This window comes from Scyliorhinus canicula, chromosome 4 (genome assembly GCF_902713615.1).
Source record: "Scyliorhinus canicula chromosome 4, sScyCan1.1, whole genome shotgun sequence".
NCBI classification, from domain to species: Eukaryota; Metazoa; Chordata; class Chondrichthyes; order Carcharhiniformes; family Scyliorhinidae; genus Scyliorhinus; species Scyliorhinus canicula.
The window spans coordinates 154,073,881-154,095,048 of NC_052149.1; positions in this window are offsets into that span (position 1 = coordinate 154,073,881).

The following is a 21,168-nucleotide window of genomic DNA, read 5'->3' on the forward strand; positions in this document are numbered from 1 at the left end:
AATGTAGATGCCAAATTGCTGGCCAGGATTTTGGCCTCGAGGATAGAGGATTGTGTTCCGGGGGAGATAGGGGAGGACCAGACAGGATTTATCAAAGGGAGGCAGTAAACAGACAATGTTACAAGGCTCTTCAATGTCATCATCGTCAAAGGGATGGAAGAGTCTAGTCTGGGGGCGATGGAACACAGGGTCTCGTTGCATGTGGACGACCTACTCCTGTATATTTCTGACCCGCACGGACGGGATGGGAGAGATTATGCGGATCTTAAGGGAATTTGAACATGGGTAAGAGTGAGGTCTCTGTGATCCAGGCGAGGAGGCAGGAGAGGAGACTGGGGGAGTTGCCGTTTAAAGTGGTGGGAGGGAGTTATCGATACCTAGGAATTCAGGTGGCACGGGGATGGGAGCAGTTACATAAATCTGGCCCGGTTATTTGAGCAAATGAAGGTGAACTTTCGGAGGTGGGACATATTCCCGTTGTCACTGACAGAGAGGGTACTGACTGTAAAGATGACAGTTCTCCCGAGATTTTTGTTTGTTTTCCTGTGTCTCCCTATTTTTATACCAAAGGCCTTTTTTAAGCGGGTTAGTGCGGGTTTGTGTGGATGGGTAAAATCCCACGATTGATGAACGTAGGGCAGTGGATGTTGTCTACATGGACTTCAGTAAAGCCTTTGACAAGTTCCCTCATGGCAGACTGGTACAGAAGATGAAGCCACATAGATCAGAGGTAAGCTGGCAGGATGGATACAGAATTGACTCAGCCATAGAAGACAGATGGTAACAGTGGAAGGGTGCTTTTCTGAATAGAGGGTTGTGACTTGCAGTATTCCCTAGGGATCAGTGCTGGGACCTTTGCTGTTTGTAGTATATATAAGTAAATTGGAGGAAACTGTAACTGGTCTGAATAGTAAGTTTACAGATGACACTAAAGTTGGTGGAATTGTGGATAGAGATGAGGACTGTCAGAGGATACAGCAGGATATAGATCGGTTAGAGACTTGCGGAGAGATGGCAGATGGAATTTAATCTAGACAATGTGATGTATTGCATTTTGGTAAGGTCTAATACAGGTAGGGAATATACAGTGAATGGTAGAACCCTCAAGAGTATTGACAGTCAGCAAGATCTAGGTGTACAGGTCCGCAGGTCACTCAAAGGGGCAAAACAGGTGGAGAAGGTAGTCAAGAAGGCATACAGCATGCTTGCCTTCATTGGCCAGGGCATTGAGTATAAAAATTGGCAAGTCATGCTGCAGCTGTATAGAAACTTAGTTAGGCCACATTTGGAATATAGTGTGCAATTCTAGTCCCCACACTACCAAGAGAGTATGGAAGCTTTGGCGAGGGTACAGAAGTGGTTTTCCAGGATGTTCCCTGGATTGAAGGGCATTAGCTATGAGAAGAGGTTGGAGAAATTTGGTTTAACCTCACTGGAACAATGGAGCTTGAGGGGCGACCTGATAGAAGTCTACAAATTATGAGGGGCATGGACAGAGTGGATAGTCAGAAGCTTCTTCCCAGGGTGGATGAGTCGATTACAAGGGAACATAGGTTTAGGGTGCAAGGGGCAAAGTTTAGAGTAGATGTGCAAGGGAAGCTTTTTACACAGAGGGTATTGGGTGCCTGGAACTTGCTGCCGGAGGGGGTGGTGGGAGTGGGTATGACAGTGATGTTGAAGGGGCATCTTAACGAATATATGAATAGCGTGGGACTAGAGGGATACAGGCCTTAGAAGTGTAAAAGATTTTAGGTTAGATGGGCAAAGGGCAGCACGGTGGCACAGTGGTTAGCATTGCTGCCTACGGTGCTGAGGACCCGGGTTCGAATCCCGGCCCTGGATCACTGTCCGTGTGGAGTTTGCACATTCTCCCTGTGTCTGCGTGGGTTTCACTCCCACAACCCAAAGATGTGCAGGGTAGGTGGATTGGCCATGCTAAATTGCCCCTTAATTGGGTACTCTAAAGTTATTTTAAAAAAAGGTTAGATGGGCAACATGGCCGGCACAGGCTTGGAGGGCCAAAGGGCCTGTTCCTGTCCTCTGCTTTTTTTTGTTCTTTTTTTCTGCTTTCAGTCTGAAATGCTTTCACTGTAGATCAATCCAGGTTCTCTGCTGGTTAAACAATATAGCAGCTATGCAGTTTTTCTGGAGAAAGGGAGAGACACTTACAGCTTCTTCTCTGGGCATCCAGGATCCAACTGTTCTTTCTGTGGTTCTCTGAAAACCATCCCAGTCAGGTAGGACCCAATCACTGCCTGTCACAGTGCAGAATTGCCAATTCATTGGCTACCAGCCAACCAATCGAACCAACCAAATCCATCCAATCTCTCTTGGGTGCCAAAAAAGTATGGGTTCTGCTGTTCGAAAACTAACACAGTACACTATTTTGTCACTTTTAAGTTCCTCACTTCCTCTGCTCGACTTAAAGGTTTATGTCCATTAAACATCCATGGATCAAAAATGATAATGACAAAATAAAATAAATGGGAAACAAGGGAATCAACAGGAAGGGCCCTTGCATTACGGTATCACTAGGTTCAAGAGGGAGATAGCTAGCTGCTGTTGACTTTCCAGAGATCACTACTGAAAGTGTGTGCCTCAGAACATTGAATAAGACGAGGAGCGGGTTCAGCTGTGGGCCCCATGGCGTTGAATAACCATCTCAGCACTTGCCTATTATATTTACACAACATTAATGCCTACTTCAGCAACATATTAGAGCACATTAGGAAGCAGAGAAGCCATGTCCCACTGTGGAGATAATACCCTCAAGATAAGAACATACATAAGCAAACACTACACACAAGGGAAAACCGAGGGGTTCAACAGCTGAACCAAGAAGATTCCACTAATTGTCGGGAATCATGTTGTAAGGTTCTGTTGCTGTTTAGAACAGCAATAGTTACAGATTGTTGCCGTCTGACACCCCTAAGTTTTATCCTAATTGTTCCCAAATCCAGCAGATTTTTGATATCTGACTCCACACTCCATCACCATCCCAATACCAATTTATTTCCCATTGTGAGCTGCTCCCCCACAGGTTTTGTTGGTAACAACTGACCTCAGCAGGTTCTGCTGATTATGGATGACTGTAGTTTCCAGGTATTAATTTATGGTCGAATTGAAATCTTGGTTATCTGTAAGGTTTGATCCCCTTAAAGGGCTGGAGGTGTGTTTTTGGAACTTGGGTGAGACTCAGTTTCTTGAAGAGACAGCATGGTAGCACAGTGGTTAGCGCAGTTGCTTCACAGCTCCAGGGTCCCAGGTTCGATTCCCTGCTTGGGTCACTCTCTGTGCAGAGTCTGTACATGCTCCCCGTGTCTGCATGGGTTTCCTCCGGGTGCTCCGGTTTCCTCCCACAGTCCAAAGTTGTGCGGATTAGGTGGATTGGCCATAATAAATTGCCTCTTGGGGGCAGCACGGTGGCACAGTGGTTAGCATTGCTGCCTACGGCACTGAGGACCCGGGTTCGAATCCCGACCCTGGGTCACTGTCCATGTGGAGTTTGCACATTCTCCCCGTGTCTGCGTGGGTTTCACCTCCACAACCAAAGATGTGCAGGTTAGGTGGATTGGCCACGCTAAATTGCCCCTTAATTGGAAAAAAATAATTGGGTACGCTAAATTTAATAAATAAATAAATAAATAAATAGCCCCTTAGTGTCCAAAAAGGTTAAGTGGGGTTACAGGGATAGGGTGGAGGCGTGGGCTTGAGTAGGGTTCTCTTTCCAAGAGCCGGTGCAGACTCAATGGGCCGAATGACCTCCTTCTGAAGATTCTATGATTCTATGACAGGTTTACTTTGAACCAAAACTGTGTATACTGTGCTCGATCAAACAAGCCCACGTAGCAAAAAGTGCTATGCATGCTGCCCAGCACATCATTTTTTACTTTTTTTAATGTTTGAATGACAAAAAGATGATAAAGAGGGAAAGATTGCAGTACAAAATAAAGCAAGCAAGTAAAATAAAGGTGGACGGTAAGAGTTTCTATCGATTTTTAAATAAGAAAAGAGTTAGCAAAGTGAGCATTGGTCCTCTAAAAACTGAGGCTGGGGGAATTAGGAAAGTAGGGCTATGATGGATAATTAAATAGGTATTTTACATTTGTCTTCATTATAGAGGACACAACTGGCAGTATGGTGGCTGAGTGGCTTAGCCCTGCTGCCTCACGGTGCTGAGGTCCCGGGTTCGAATCCTGGCCCGGGTCACTGTCCGTGTGGAGTTTGCACATTCTCCCCGTGTCTGCGTGGGTTTCGCCCCCACAACCCAAAAGATGTGCAGGCTAGGTGGATTGAACATGCTAAATTGCCCCTTAATTGGAAAAAATGAATTGGGTATTCTAAATTTAAAAAAAAAATTATAGAGGACGCAGATACAGCCCAGAAAGGTGTAAATCAGGAAATGGAAGGTAGGGAGGAACTCAGGAAAATGACTACCACCAGGGAAGTGGTATTGAGCAAATTATTGCATGTGCGGGCTGAAACTCCTCTGGCCCAGATGGACTTCACCCTAAAGTCTTGAAAGAAGCAGCTCATGAGAAATTTGATGCATTGTTTTCAATTTTCCTAAATTCTTCAGTTTTGGGGAATGTTCCATTGGACTGGAAGGTAGCAAATGTAACTCTTTTATTCGAAAAGGAGGGAGACATAAAGCTGTAAACTATAGGCCAGTTAGCCTAACATCTGTCATAGGGACAGTGTTAGAAGCCATTATTAAAGTTGTTATAACAGGGCACTTGGAAAAATTCAAGGCAATCAGGCAGAGTCAACACGGTTTTGTGAAAGAGAAAATGAGTTTAACCAATTTATTGGAGTTCTTTGAATGAGTCACATATGCTGTGGATAAAGAGGAACCAGTGGATGTACTGCACTTAGATTTCCAGAAGGCACTTGATAAAGCACCACATCTAAGGTTATTGCATGAAATAAAAGCTCATGGTGCAGGGGGTAACATACTGGCATGGATTGAAGATTAACCAGCTAACAAGAAACGGCAAGTTGGCATAAATGGGTCTTTTTTTAGTTGGCAGAATGTGACAAGTGGTGTGCCACAGGGATCAGTGCTGGGGCCTCAACTTTTTACAATTTATATAAATGACTTGGATGAAGGGACTGAAGGTATGGTTGATAAATTTACTAATGTCACAAAGAAAGGTTGGAAAGTAAGGTGTGAAGAGAACGTAAGGAGGCTGCCAAAGGCATAGATAGATTAAGTAAGAGGGCAAAAATCTGACAAAAGAAGTATAATGTTGGCAAATGTAGGCAGCACGGTGGCGCAGTGGGTTAACCCTGCTGCCTCATGGCGCCGAGGTCCCAGGTTCGATCCCGGCTCTGGGTCACTGTCCGTGTGGAGTTTGCACATTCTCCCCGTGTTTGCGTGGGTTTTGCCCCAACAACCCAAAGACGTGCAGGGTAGGTGGATTGGCCACGATAAATTGCCCCTTAATTGGAAAAAATGAATTGAGTACTCTAAATTTAGGAAAAAAAGAATCGATTATATGCCTTGTGGCGTCGGTGCTAGCCCCTCCACAGTCACTGAATCAGTTCAGGTTCGGCGCCAGTTTTGCTGAAGCGAAAGTCCACGAATTCTGCGCCACATCAACACTTAGAGCTGGATTCTCCAATTCTGCAAATGTTGGCAAATGTGAATTTGTTCATTTTCGCAGGAAGAATACACTAGCAGTTTATTATCTAAATGGTGAAAGATTGCAGAGCTCTGAGATTCAGAGGGAACTGGGTATGAATCACAAAAGGCTAGTATGCAGGTACAGCAAGTAAGTTGAAAAGCTAATAGTATGTTCTCATTTACTGTGAGGGGAATTGATTGCCAAAATAGAGAGGTTGTGCTTCAGTTGCATTGTGAGACCACATCTGGATTATTGTGTACAGCTTTGACAAAGGGTCATCTGGACTTGAAACATTAGCTCTTTTCCCTCCCTACAGATGCTGCCACACCTGCTGAGATCGTTCCAGCATTTTCTCTTTGGTATTGTGTACAGTATTGGACTTCTTATTTAATGAAAGCTGTAAATGCATTAGAAACAGTTCAGAGAAGGTTTACTGGACTAATACCAGGAATGGATCGGTTGTCTTATGATGAAAGGTTGGAGAGATTACGTTTGTGTCAACTAAAGTTTAGAAGAGTCAGAAGTGACTTGATTGAAAAATAGAATTCCTACAGTTCAGAAGGAGGCCATTTGGTCCATCGAGTTTGCGCCAACCTCTGAAAGAACATCCTACCAAGACCCACCCTCCATCCTATCCCCGTAGCCCCAGCTAACCATCCCCACAACCCCACCAAACTTGCACATCTTTGGTCTTTGGGAGGACACCGGAGCACCCAGAGGAAACCCGCACAGACACTAGGAGAAAGCCCCTCATGCTGTGAGACAGCAGTGCTAACCTTTAAAATCCTGAGGTATTGATGGGGTGCATGTGGAGAGGATGTTTCCCATTATTGGAGAACCTAGAACTGGGGGTCACTCTTTAAAAATAAGGGAACACTCATTTAAGACAGAAATGAGGAGAAATGTTTTCTGTCAAGACGGTCATGAATCTCATGGCGCCGAGGACCCAGGTTCGATCCCGGCCCTGGGTCCCTGTCCGGGTGGAGTTTGCACATTCTCTCCTTGTGTCTGCATGGATCTCACCCCTACAAACCCAAAGATGTGCAGGGTAGGTGGATTGGTCATGCTAAATTGTCCCTTAATTGGAGAAAAAGAATTGGGGCCTCTAAATTAATTTTGAAAAATAGGGGGCGGGATTCTCCGACCCCCCGCTGGGGCGGAGAATCACCCGGGGCGGCGATTCTCCAGCCCGCGATGGGCCAAAGTCCCGCCGCTGTCAAGCCTCCCCCGCCGGCGTGGATTAAACCACCTACCTTACCGGTGGGAGCAGGCGGCGCGGGCGGGTGCCGGGATCATGAGGGGGGCGCGGGGCGATCTGACCCCGGGGGGGTGCCCCCACGGCGGCCTGGCCCACGATCGGGGCCCACCGATCGGCGGGCGAGCCTGTGCCGTGGGGGTACTCTTTTTCTTCAGCCTTCGACATGGTCTTCACCATGGCGGAGGCGGAAGAGACCCCCTCCCCTGCGCATGCGCTGGGATGATGTCAGCAGCCACTGACACTCCGGCGCATGCGCGGACTTATGCCGGCCGGCGAAGTCCTTTCGGCCCTGGCTGGTGTGGCACCAAAGGCCTTGCACGCCAGCCGGCGGCGTGGGAATCACTCCGGCGCGGGCCTAGCCCCTCAATGTGAGGGCTTGGCCCCTAAAGCTGCGGAGACGTCCGCACCTTTGGGGTGGCCCAATGCCGGAGTGGTTCACACCACTCCAACACGCCGGGACCCCCTGCCCCGCCGGGTAGGGGAGAATCCCGGCCATGGTTTTGAGGCTCTGGAACTCTCTTCCTCAAAAGTGAAATCAGAAACCCCGGTGGAGGAACTGAAGGGCAAGTGGGAGGAGAAGTTAGGTGGACAATTAGAGGCGGGTCTGTGGGCGGACGCCCTAAGCAGGGTTAATTCCTCCTCATTATGTGCCAGGCTCAGTCTAATACAGTTTAAAGTGGTACACCGGGTGCACATGACGGCAGCGAGGAAGAGCAAGTTTTTCGGGGTAGAAGATAGATGTGTGAGGTGTGCGGGAAGCCCAGCAAACCATGTCCACATGTTTTGGGCATGCCCGTACAGGGCTTTGGCAAGGTTTTGCTAAAGCAATGTCCAGGGTGCTAGACACGCGGTGGTGCCGAGTCCGGAGGTAGCGATCTTTGGAGTGTCAGAGGATCCGGGAGGTCAAGGGGTGAAAGAGGCCGACGTTCTGGCCTTTGCCTCCCTGCTAGCCCGGAGATGGATCCTTTTCATGTGGAGGGACTCGAAGCCCCTGAGTGTGGAGACTTGGGTCACTGACATAGCTGGGTTTCTCAGGCTGGAGAAAATAAAGTTTGCCTTGAGAGGGTCAATGCTGGGGTTCTCTCGGAGGTGACAGCCGTTTGTCGACTTTCTCGGGGAAAATGAAAATGTCGGCAGAGGCAGCATTCCGAAGGGGGCGGGGGCGGGTAGGTGCAATATAGTTGAGGGATGTACAGAAGGGGTTGGGTGGGAAATGTCTATTTTACCATGTTGATGTTTATGTTATTATTATTGCTTTTGTTATTGTTATAAACATTTTGCAAATACTTCAATAAAAATATTTTTTTAAATGTGAAATCAGAGTCTTCGAATATTTTTAAGGCAGAGCCAGATAGATTCTTGATTAGCAAAGGGGTGAAACTTTATTGGGGGGTAGGTAGGAATGTGGATTTTAGGGTACATTCGGATCAGCCATGATCTTATTGAATGGTGGAGCAGACTCGAGGGGCCGAGCAAGCGGCCCACTCTTGTTCATAATTCGTATGGTTGTATCTTTATGACAGACGATATAACTTAGGGTGCAATTCTCCCAAAAGGATACAAAGTCCCCTTGTGAGCACGTATAACCGTATGTTTCCCGGCGCTCACAGTGCCGAGAAACACATAGCTATTCAATGTGATTTGCATTGAATAAGGGGCCTGTTCAGGGAACTCAGGGCCGAGGCTGCACATAGCCAGGTTTTGTATATGGGGAGTTCTGCTCGCCGGGATGCCATTTAAAGATGAGGCCTCCGAAACAATTCCCGACCTGCCTTCTCCAGCCCAAATGCAGTATAGGAGGGTCCCCAGGCCCCCCCCCCCCCCCCCCCCAAACACCCATGCTACAGCACGATTGTGCGTGCAAACAAATGCCAGATTGACCAGCAACTCTCCAGTCTCTACAGGAACAAGCGTTGCAGTGAAGTGAACCAATCTGCCTGAGCTGAAGACCTGGGAACAGAGGACAAGGTAAGTTTAAGGGTTCCAAGAATGGTGATGGTAGGGAAGGCAAAGGGGATGGATGCGAAAGGTGCGATCAGGGTGTCTGGGGAAAGGCCTGTGCGGGGGAGGGGAGCCAGCTGCAACTTAAAAGGATTGCCTGCAGTCAGAAGGGTCTCCTGATGGAGGCGCCAGTCCCTCCATCCTGCCCAAGATTGAGGCCTGTTCTTTTCTGGGCCTTAATTGGGGCAAGGGCGGGTTTCCCATCCAAGGTCTCGCCCAACTCAGTGTAAAATCGTTGTGTGGTTGGGACAGGCAGGAACTTGGGAGGGAATCCCCTTCCTTCAATTCCATGGTTCCCCTCCCCATGCTGCTATCCTACCAACAGAGGAGCTTGAAACTGTGACCATAATTTACTTTAATAATTTTTGTATCTTTAATTCATCCATTCCCCTCCACCAATAATTTTCTTCCTTGTTTACCTCGAAATGCATAGCTCAAGCTTGGGTTTGAATCCACTGGTGCCAGCCGTTCTGAGTAATTTTGTGCAAGTGGGCATTATTTTACATGTGAACTTCAACAGTTTGGTGTTTACTACTGGGTTAAAGCAGTGAGATCTGCCTCTGCCAAAATCACGTTCTACACTTATGTACATTTAGGCAGCATATATTGTGAAGTTGGGTGAGAACAGGCTGGTCTTGGTTTTAATTGTTAAATAAAAGTGAAATGGAAGGTAAGTGTGGCCTTGCATTATCTGTGCATTCAGCAGAGGGAGGGAGAAAACTGAAAAAGATATAGGGCGGGATTCTCCGTTGCCCGATATCGTAATCAGCGAGTGGGCGGAGAATCCCTTCCGATGGCCAAATCGGGGGTGGGGCGTTTTGACGCCGGTTTTTGTGTCTCCGCCCCCTCTAAAATGGCGTCATCGCCTTGCACGTCGCACACTGTTGGAAAGGTGTTGGCGTATCGTCGGAAGCCCCTCCCCGATGCTCCCCCCGCGATGGGCCGAGTTCCCAACGGGGCAGAACACTTATGCTATTTCTTATCATCAACCCCGCATGGCGGCTGCAGACTGTGTCCAGCGCCGCCACAGTCGGACGGACGGACTGAACGGGGGGGGGGGAAGTCATGCCGCTGGCCAGGAGTGCTTCGGCAAGGGCTGGGGGGAATGGTGGGGAGTGGCCCAGGGGTGGCGAGGGGGTCACTGGGGCCATTATTTGGCAGGTTGGGTCCGTGTGTGGCCGGCGCAATGTTGCACGGCGCGCCCGCTGCAGGCTGCAACGTGCGCATGCGTGGCGACGGACCCAGCACTTCTCCAGCCGTTTTTGGAGTGGAGGCTGGGAGCTTTACTTGGCACGGCTGCTCACCTCCCGAAGGTCCAGAATCGGTGCAGCTGTTGCACCGTTTTCTCTAGCGTAAAACGCCACTGTTCCCACGACGGTGTCAGAACTTAGTCTGGAAATTGGGAATCCAGCCCAAAGTGTCTGTACTTATATGTATTCTTCTGTCTGTGTTTGTTAATGTGTAGCTGTGTCGTCATTTGCTACTGCACATCTATGTATATGCAAACACATTTATATGTTTGCCAGCAGACGTAGGTACGTATGTGTGAATAATTTCTGCATGTGTTATTTGGCTGTGCACAGGATGGTTTTGTGTTTATAAATTCTCTGCAAATTAGATTAATGTGATAACCCTCATAAGGACCACGGGGGATCGCTGATTGATCTCCCTGATGAGACCATCAATCCACAAGACACGTGATTGGAAGTGAACAGTGGTTTTAATAGTCTTACAACTGAGCTTGCCTGCGACGAGATGAACTGGCAGCAGGCTCACGACTGCAGATATTTATACTTCCGGTGATTGGGAGGAGCCATGGGTGGAGCCATGGGCGGAGCCAAGGGTGGAGCCCAGTCAGTGGCGGACTGGGTCTAAAAATATTGGTTGCCAGGAGACAAAGGGGGCCCACCCACAACTACAATGCTATCATTTAATTTTCATAACGAGTAAATAACATTTTCAAAAAATACATATGGAAAAAAGGGTACAATTAAACTTTTTGTGGAAAAAAATGTGTATTTCTTAGTAATTACAGTGTACATGTACTGTACATATTACTGGCAGTAGATACCAAATGTAAATAAAGAATGTTATAATTGAATTTTTTATTTTTTATTTTAAGTAATTGGTTGATATTTTTAAATAGTTTACTGCACAATTTACACATTAACAGATAGTTCAAAAGCACAATAGAGCATTGCATGCAGTCCACTATATTAAGAGCAATTGTTTGTGTTCGCTAGATGATTGTGCGAATCTGCCAATAATTGCTTCTGCATCCAATTCATCTAACAATTCCTTTTCAATGGATAGCAACATGTATGATTCCAAATTCTCCTCAGACAGCGAATTTCTTAACCTTGTCTTTATGATCTTTAGCTTTGAAAATGTCTTCTTACATTGGACTTGAGTAACTGATAGTGTGCAGATGACTTTATAAAGTTCATAAAGGTTATCATATGCCTCGTCATGAAGTCTGTTGGATGCCAGAATTTTTAGTACACACAATGGGCAAGTGCTGCAAATTTTACAATTGTTGCAACTGGAATCCATATTCTCACCATCATTAAGCAATAGCTTGAATACATCAAAGTTTGAAGCAAAAGAAAACAATTCCAATATTACTTGATCTTTGCTGATTTGTGGAAACAGCTTAATAAGACCTTCCAATGCTTCATCTTCAAAGCCCTTCTCTGCAACTTTGCTGCGTCCAAGCAGGACAAACCTTTATACAACTGTTTGTGTTGTGCAAAGCATGATTCTAGTGACTGGACAATGCGATCCATTATTAGGTTAAACACATTTACCCGAAAATCAGCTAGAGAATCTGAGGAATTTCTTTCATCATCAATAAGCTCATCTGCCATTCTTTTCGTCTTCCTCTGCCTCTTAACTGGCAATGCTGTTTCCAACGCATCAATTTCCAATGTTTGATTTTCATCCATATTCATCTGTGAAATCCTGTCATTACATTTATTTATAAATTCCAAAGCCTTGCTGTGAACGTTATCAAATGTTCTTGTCTGTTCCTTCAACTTTGTTGTAGCTGAATCTACCAAACTCCATGCAGTAAACATATCTAAACCACTTGTCTGTAGATAACTTAATAACGGGGTTGTAGTTTCAAATATATACAAGTAAGTAAATGCTGTCAATATGGTTTCAAACTTTAGAAGACTTTGAAGTAAAACATTTGCTTCATGTTTTGTTTTTGCATCAAACTTTTCTGAATCTTGTATCATTGATAAGCATGTCAATAGATTTACGAAAGTACTGGCAGCGGCATCATCAAAACGTCCAAATATAGTTGTTGCTGCATTGGATTTTCCTGACCATCTGGTCTCACCAATTAGCTTTAATCATTTCATTTTTTCTTGTCCTAGATGTTTTCCAACAACTTCTATCCATACAGCCATTCTCTTGTATGATGCTTTCACAAAAGTTGCTATATTCTGGAGCAACTTGAAAAAAGAAACTGCAGGCACACAACATTTTGTTGTTTCAGTTATCACCAAATTCAAGACATGGGCATAGCACCATATATGAACATGTTGATCAGCCACATCAGCAATTCTACTTTGTAAACCATTATACTGGCCATGGTAGCTTGCAGCACCATCTGTGCTATCAGATAAATATTTTCGGGATCAATTTTAAGATGCTGTAATGTTTCAATCAATAGATCAAAAAGTCCCTGTCCTGTACCATCATTACTTGGCACAACTGAAAGTAGTCGCTCATAGATAATACCTTTAAGCACATACGGAATAATAATGCTAAACTGATCGATGGATGAATTATCTTGTGTTGAATCAACCTGAATAGAATAATATTTTGCTTGAGAAACTTCATGACTAATTCTTTCTTGTATCATATTCTTCATAATTTTGATTAACATGTTTATAGTTGTTTTACTCAGGTATGTAACAAGTCCACCACGGCCTTTACTTTGAGCCTTTCCTTGTTGCTCTAATCGTTTGATTCTTTGTTTAGACTTGTTTTGCACTGCAGAAACGTGAGCTGCCATAATGGGGTCCTATTTTGCCATCAACTGCACTGTAGCTAAAAAATTGCCATGATTCAGAACCTCATTATCTAGAGTGTAGGCCAATTCATTTCTGTGACCTCGAAAAGGAAGTGCTTGCTTGCCTAACATCTTTATGATGTCTAGAATCCGCATGACAATACTTCTCTGCTTCAATACTTCTTCTTTCCTTTTAATTAGTGATGCTGCAAAAAATTTATCTAAGGTGCCATCATTAACCACACTGATATATTGCTGAGCATTTCTGACATGTGTTGTTGTCGATTCATGTAAAGTCAAGCTCTGGCTAATATGCCTGTAGTCACTAAAGCCACGTACAAAGGGTGATGGATTACAAGTGCTGGGAAACTCAAAGGCTAAGCAGTATGAACAATATAAGCATCTATTTTCTTTGTTATATGTTAGCCATTTTCTTGGGACTGAGTCATTCATAATTTTCCTCTCATACAAACAAGCATCAAATGGCAGATCATCAAGTGGCTGAAGTGGATGTTCAGCAAAAAACTGTTTTAGCTTTGCTCGTGATGGATATTGGATGATTCCAGTAATTGATCTTTCATTTTCTTGCATAGGTTCATTTACAGGATGTGCTTCAGAAACCAAGTCATTTATGCTTGAAGGAATATCTGATTCCCTGTTACTAGTTGAAGCTATGTGTTCAGATGTTGCAACTACAGGCAGTACAGATACCGGAACATGGAAGCCAGAAGAAATATTGGGCCTGGGTTGATTAGTAATGGATGCACTTGTATTTGTCTCTACATTCAAAGTAGCTCTTCTCTGTTCTTGTAACTCGCATGTCATTACATCATTACCATGAGCATTGTTTCTTGCTTCTTGATTATTTGTTGCAGAACTGGATATTGATGTGGATTGTGCTTGTGGTATTATAAACTCTGTAATAGGCCTGCATGGCTTGGCTGATTCCTTCCTTTCTGCTTCTTTTTGTTCTTTGCGTTTTAGTGACCCAGATTTATGCTTTTTCTTTTCCATGCTGGTAGGGGTAATATTCCTGAAATAAAAACTTAATTAAAAATAGCCCACATTGGGAAAAATGAATATTGATGATTGCAAGAATAACTTGAAGGAATGCCAGATAAACCCCTACTTGATAAAAAATATAAAATAACTTACTTACACTTCAATAGGCTATGTTCATTAGTCAATACTACTGTGGCCTATGCAGCTTCAGAAGAGGAGACAATCCACTGTCCAGTGTTCACACCAGCAAGCAACTGAGACAACTGTTGAAACTTAGAAGTTTTGTCCGACTATAGTAAGACATTAAGAATGGTCCCACGACCAAAGTTAACATGTTCAGTTTGATACCAGTGTAGTGTTACAATTCGCAACCCTTTGAGTTTATCGATCATGGCTTATCACTTCAATATCTTTGACTTCATGATTCACGGTCAAAGGTACCGCTTCTCCTTTTCGGTGACCTCATGACCCTATGTACTGCTTGATATCCTTTCAAGTTGCCGACCATCTCAAATCACGAACTGTAACTTTATCTTTAAATTCACACACTCTTGCTGAAAACGTGGATTTCCAACTATGTCCGACCCGGGTGAACCAGCGCCCCCCCCCCCCACTCCTTTTCACATCCGTTTAACACTGCTTCGTTCCTTCATACACTGAGTGATTATTTGTTTGTTTCTTTATTGCATTTTTATTTGGTATTGCTCTTTTTAAAAACAATTATATTTTATTAAGTTAGAATACAAATCTCAGGAAAGAAGTTGGAGATTTATTTATCTAATTAATTAAAATTTTTAAGGGCCCTTCAGAGATTCACGGGCCCCTTCTTGGCTCTCCGGGCCCCGGACCGATGTACCGGCTGAACCAAGACTACTGCTTGATAACCTTTGAAGTTGCCGACCATCTCAAATCACGAATTGTAACTTTATCTTTAAATTCACACACTCTTGCTGAAAACATGGAATTTCCTTAATTATGCCCGACCCGGGCCCCCCTATTCCACATCCTTCCACTACCTCCCCTGCTTCGTTCCTTTTCATGCACTGCTTATTTGTGTCCTGCTCTCTTTTTTTTTCTTATTCCTTTTTATTACTAAAACAGTTGTCTGTGTTTGTTTCTTTATTGCATTTTTATTTGATATAGGGGGCCCACTTCATCGGGGACCCACTTGCCATCGGGCAAGCTGACACCCTGGCCAGTCCGCCACTGAGCCCAGTACAAACTCCCCCTATGGGCAGAGCCACGCAACGGCTCGTATACAGCGCTCATAAGGACACAATACATCTGATACAACACAGTGTGAATTACTAGGTTTATAATTCACCACACTCCCCGTGGGCTTCATAGAATATGACTTCCCGTGCAGAGGCTGGGGCTCGTTAGTGGAACCTTTAATTGTAGCTCCCAGACCCTGACCAGCAGTTCCTGATAGTTCTGGGCTGAGACTTTTGTTTTGTATGCCGCATATTTCCAGTTTAAAACAAACCATTTTTTTAAGGAGCAATTTAATGTGGTCAATCCACCTACCCTGCTCGTCTTTGGGTTGTGGGGGTGAGACCCACACAGACACAGGGAGAATGTGCAAACTCCACATGGACAGTGACCTGGGCCGGGATCGGGCCCCAGTCCTTGGTGCCATGAGGCAGCAGTGCTAACCACTGTGCCATTGAGCCGCCCGAGTTTAAAATAAACCAGTTTGGACTTTCACTCAATACCTCCTGGAGTTATTATACTGGCGACGAGGATCAAACACGGGCTTCTGAGCAGCTTTTTGGAAAACCCCGATGGCAACAAAAAGCCTGGAAATTCCCTTGTTTGGGAAGCTCGAGCCTGATGATGTAGACATGGAAGACTGGCCCAGTATGCCAAATGTATTCACTAATTTTCCTGCGCCAAGGCATAGAAGGGGATGACAGACATAAAGTAACCTTTTTGACACCATGTGGGGCCCGCTATTCAACATTACTTTTTCAAAATATTTTCATTAAAGACATTTTCAAATACATACAAACCAATGCAACATCAACACACAACATGCAATAATAATGTCCAGAGCTGAAGGGGTTGGATTACGAGGAGAGGTTGAGTAGACTGGGACTGTAATCGTTGGAATTTAGAAGGATGCGGGAGGATCTTACAGAAACATATAAAATTATGAAGGGAATAGATAATATAGATGCGGGCAGGTTGTTTCCACTGGCGGGTGAAAGCAGAACTAGGGAACATAGCCTCAAAATAAGGGGAAGTAGATTTAGGACTGAGCTTAGGAGGAACTTCTTCACCCAAAGGGTTGTGAATCTATGGAATTCCTTACCCAGTGAAGCAGTTGAGGCTCCTTCATTAAATGTTTTTGAGATAAAGTTAGATAGTTTTTTGAAGAATAAAGGGATTAAGGGTTATGGTGTTCGGGCCAGAAAGTGGATCTGAGTCCACAAAACATCAGCCGTGACCTCATTGAATGGCGGAGCAGGCTTGAGGGGCCAGATGGCCTACTCCTGCTCCTAGTTCTTATGTTCTTATGAACTGCTGCCCAGCCCATGCCTCCTTATTTCTTATCAGAACAAACCTCAAACAATTGAAGGAAAAACCTTCCCTCCCCAACCACCCACCCACCAATCCCCGCTGATTTTTTACCACTCCTTAAAGAAGTCAATGATCCACCTCGAGAAGAATCCCTCATCTGAGCCCCTGATAGTGAGCCTTATCTTCTCAAGGTGCAGAAACTCCGCTAAATGGCTGATCCAGGGGCGGGAGGCCCTGGGCAGCTCTGATTCCCACCACCTGAGCAATATCTGCCTCCAGGCTATCGGGAGGCAAAGGCCAACATGTCGGCCTTCCTCCCGACCTGCACTCCCAGATCCTCTGACACTCCAAATATTGCAACCCATGGGCTGGGAGCCGCCTCCACCCCGGAAACTTTGACAGTGTGTCTGCAATAGCTTTCCAGAACTCTTCCAGCCTCGCACATGCCAAGAACATATGGACATGGTTCGCTGGTCCCCTTACACATCGCCCACACCTCCACCCCTGAAAAGAACCAGCTCATCCTACACACCGTCATGTGCACCCTATTCACCACCTTGAGCTAGATGAGACTCGGTCTTGCACATGACGAAGATGAATTCACTCTCCGCAATGCCTCACTCCACACCTCCAACCTCAAAACCCTCCTAGTTCCTCCTCCCAGCTACACTGTTCCTTCTCTACTGAAGCTGTCTCCCTCTCCATCCCGTCACCATCTATGTCCGACACCCTGCCCTCCCCATCTCCTCCTCGGGCTGAATCCTATCCTACCGGGGTGGCAGCTTCGGGAACGAGGCAAGCTCCTCCCTCTTGAAATGCCAAACTTTCAGGTACTGGAACCCATTCCCCTTTGGTAACTGATACGTCGCCTCCAATTCCTCGAACTCTGAAACCTCCGCCAAATAAACAGGTCCCTGAAGTGCCCTATCCCCATCTGCCCCCAATCGCTAAACTTAGATCCTAACCCAGCCAGGATAATCCAATGGTTTTTTCGCAAATCAACACCTACAGGTCCATTCCTACCATTGAAGTGCTGCTGACACTGGTTCCACACCCTCAAAGAGTACCTGGCTGGTGAGAATGGAAAAGGCATCAGCAATAATGCCCTCAAACTGATTCCTCTCCACGAGACCTCCTCCATCTGCCCCCACACCGACCTCTCCTCCACCGCCCACTTCCTAATCTTTGCGATGTTTGCTTCCCAATAGTAATTTTGCAGATTTGGCAATGCTAACCCTCCTCTCTGTCTATCACCACCCCCCCACCCCCTCTCCCCAACACACACACACACAATTGAAGCCCTGAGTGCCATAGCCAATGGCTCAATCACTGGAGCAAAAAGCAATGGGGAGAGCGGACACCCCTGCCTCATCCCCCATTGTAATCAAAAGTACTCTGAACTGATGTTATTCGTCCGGTCAATCGCCTTCGAGACCTTATACAGCAGCCTCTCCCATTCCATGAATCCCTGCCCTAACCCAAACCATCCCAGCACCTCAAACAAATGCGTCCATTCGAACCAGTCAAATGCTTTCTCCACGTCCATTGACATGACACTATCACCTCAACTTCCTGGGCCCCCCGGAGGAATCCTGATCACATTCCATAACCTCAGAGCGTTAGTCACCAGCTGACATTCCTTCACTAACCCGGTTATCACCCCAGCACACAATCCTCCCATCATCCCAGCACACAATCCTCCCTATCACCCCAGCACACAATCCTCCCTATCACCCCAGCATACAATCCTCCCTATCACCCCAGCACACAATCCTCCCTATCACCCCAGCACACAATCCTCCCTATCACCCCAGCACACAATCCTCCCTATCACCCCAGCACACAATCCTCCCTATCGCCCCAGCACACAATCCTCCCTATCACCCCAGCACACTCCCCGACTGCATAGACCCCAAACAATCTATTACCTCCCTCAGCCCCATCAGCTCCCAACCCCTGCACCTTCCCCTCCTCCTCTGTTGGGAACTGCAGCCCTTACAAGAATGGCCTCATACCCTTGCCCCCCCCACCAGAGGCTCTGAGCTGTCCAGCACATTCAGCATTATTAAGAATAACTTATCGACACTTCCAGTGGTGCATGTGGGGAGAGGTTGCTTACTAGGCAGCTCCCGCCAGGATCCTCTTCTAAAAGTCCTTTTTGCCTGGATTTTTGGAGAAGCTTACGCAGAAAACCATTTTTGACTCAGTATGCAGTACAGCTGTGCCATTCCAATGCCAGAAAAGGCAGTAATCAACCCACAGAAGGTAATTTGTTGACCGATTTGGAGGAATCGAGCTCGTCCTCTGTGGAGAAAATGGCAGTGGCTGCGTCGGCGATGGTGGTTACCACCCCGCCAACAGTGGACATGCTCGCTCGTGTGCTGGCAAAATAATTTGACGTTCACTTCGACAAACAGCGGCAGTTGATGTCGGAGAACCTGCGATTGAGGAGGCCTTGGGCCCTACCCGTTTGAAACTGGAAAAGACTGCTGAGACAGTGAAGAAGCATGCTGAGGTGCCAGAGAGTGTAGAGAAAGTACTGTTGGGGCACGGTGAGCGGCTGGAGACTGAGACGGCGGTGGTGACCGACGAAAACAATAGGTTGAAGGCTAAAGTCGTCGACCTTGGGATGCAGTACCTCAGAGTCATGAGGTTGCCGGAACGGACATATAATGAGATCATGGTTGTGTTGTAATTCACCGACTGACCACTAGGAGTCTCACTGGTATATAAGTGAATGTAAAGTCAGCTAACCAAACACTGGCTGGAGGAACTAAAAGAGGGAGCTTGCATGTGTATGATTTTGATGTTGTTCATCTGTTGTCTTGTATATAGTTTACCCCCAGTTAATGTTAATAAATTGTTTATAACTTTAACTACAAATGCTCTTGTAATGAATCAGGCCATCCAACAAGAACGTTACCTGGTACCAGAGTGGGAAGGTATTAAACACTGAGAAAAAGAAAAACTATCAGCCTGCCACAGAGATTTGAAGATTTTCCAAACTGCAGTATTAACAATGTGGAGTCGTTGAAGTCACTAAATAGTTTCAGCTTTCATGGTGATGTGGACAGCAATGGCCAAGTGTTTAAACAACAATTTAATCTGTTTCTTATTGCAGTAAATTTAGACGATCAATCGGATTCATGTAAGGTAGCAATGCTCCTAACAGCGGCAGGACCAAAAGCAATTTGTTTAATACTTTTAAATTTGCAAATTATGAAGATAGTAAAAATTTGAACACAGTAATTTGAAGATTTGATGCCCATTGCCGACCCAGAAAGAATGAAATTTGTGAACGCTATGTGTTAGATCACGTTTACAGAAGCAAGAAGAGTCCATAGGTCTGTTCATCACTGATTTAAAGTTAAAATCTAAATCCTGTAATTTTTCTGCAGTGGAATCTTCCATGATTTGGGACAGATTGTGTTTGGTGTGAATGAAAATAAGCTGAGGGAATGATTGCTGAGGGAATTGGTGCTGTCTTTGGAATAAACAGTTAAGATTTGTCAGGCTCATGAGCTAGCAGCACAGCATTCTAAAATGTTTATCAGTAATATTTTCTTGGAGGAGAAAGCTCCGGTTGCCGTCCTTTTTCCAAAAAGGCAGGAAACATCCAAAAAAGGTGGGAAAATTCCTGCAGATCCTCGCACACCACCAAACAGGTTAAAGATCAGGACAAAGTATTTCTTTTTTTAATAAATAATTTTTATTGAAATTTTTTATAGAAAATATAACAACAAACAATGAAAAGCAACAATAAAAAACCTTAATAACTGTAACACCCCCAAGACCGTATCAACGCTTGTATCCCACCCCCCCCACCCCCCCAAACCCAGTAAACAACCAGAGAACTCAAAAATAATTTAAATTAAAAGTAAATAAGCAAACATAGTCAACGCCCCCCCCCCCCCCTTCTCCCCCCCCCCCCCCCCCCCTTCTCCCCCCCCTCCCCGGGTTGCTGCTGCTGCTGACCCAGTACCCTATCACTGAGCCAGAAAGTCGTGGAAAGGTTGCCACCTCCTAAAGAACCCTTGTACCGATCCTCTCAGGGCAAATTTGACCTTCTCCAGTTTGATAAATCCCGCCATGTCATTGATCCAGGTCTCCACGCTTGGGGGTCTCGCATCCTTCCACTGTAGCAAGATCATCCGCCGGGCTACTAGGGACGCAAAGGCCAGCACACCGGCCTCTTTCGCCTCCTGCACTCCCGGCTCCACCCCAACCCCAAAGATCGCGAGTCCTCAGCCTGGCTTGACCCTGGTTCCTACCACCCTCGACACCGTTCTCGCCACCCCCTTCCAGAACTCCTCCAGTGCCGGGCATGCCCAGAACATATGGGCATGGTTTGCTGGACTCCCCGAACACCTGACACACCTGTCTTCGCCCCAAAGAACCTACTCATCCTAGACCCGGACATGTGGGCTCGGTGCAGCACCTTGAATTGGATGAGGCTAAGCCGCGCACATGAGGAGGAAGAGTTAACCCTCTCCAGGGCATCAGCCCATGTCCCATCCTCGATCTGTTCCCCCAGTTCCTCCTCCCACTTAGCCTTTAGCTCCTCTACTGACGCCTCCTCCACCTCCTGTATTACCTTGTAGATATCAGATATCTTCCCCTCTCCGACCCAGACCCCCGAAAGCACCCTGTCACTCACCCCCCTCGCGGGAAGCAAAGGGAATCCCTCCACCTGCCGCCTAGCAAGCGCGTTTACCTGCAGATACCTGAACATG